Consider the following 453-nt stretch of genomic DNA (forward strand, 5'->3'; position numbering starts at 1 on the left):
AAAAAAAAAAAAAAAAAAAAAAAAAAAAAGGCAAATGCTGGATGCTGGCAGGGGGAAAAAGGGGGGCGCTGAGGGATGCACCCCATGCACAGAGCAAGGAGCCCCACCTGCACCCCAGAGGGGGTCTGGCTGGTTTTTGGCTCAGCGAAGTGATTTCTGCTCTGCGGAGAAGTTTAGCTGCCGCAGTTGCAAACGATAGGGAGGCTGCCTGTGAATTTAAAAGCAGCAAGCTGGATGCTGACAAGGTCTGGCTTTGATTGACCTGCGGGATTTTTGCTGGGGAGGGGGGAGTATCAGCCTCCTAGATTTTAATTTCAAGTGACAAACCACATGCTTTCAAAATCTGGACCCTATTTCACTCAACATCATCACCAAAGCAGAAAGAAACACAGGTCCTAGTGCACATTGGCTCCTGAGCCAGAAAGGGCGATGTAACACTGAAGATGACTTTGG

General features: G+C 48.6%; 1 protein-coding gene across 1 annotated transcript in view; it reads right to left on the reverse strand.

Annotated features, from left to right (window-relative positions):
• EPB41L3 (erythrocyte membrane protein band 4.1 like 3) overlaps positions 1–210 on the reverse strand; it is a 96361-nt gene extending 96151 nt beyond the window's left edge. Inside the window, exon 1 of the mRNA XM_035319009.1 lies at positions 108–210. The gene's annotated coding sequence lies outside the window, so the exon portion shown is untranslated. The remainder of the gene's footprint in view (positions 1–107) is intronic.
• Between the last annotated feature and the right edge of the window lie 243 nt (positions 211–453).

This window comes from Oxyura jamaicensis, chromosome 2, assembly GCF_011077185.1.
Source record: "Oxyura jamaicensis isolate SHBP4307 breed ruddy duck chromosome 2, BPBGC_Ojam_1.0, whole genome shotgun sequence".
In the NCBI taxonomy this organism is placed as follows: Eukaryota; Metazoa; Chordata; class Aves; order Anseriformes; family Anatidae; genus Oxyura; species Oxyura jamaicensis.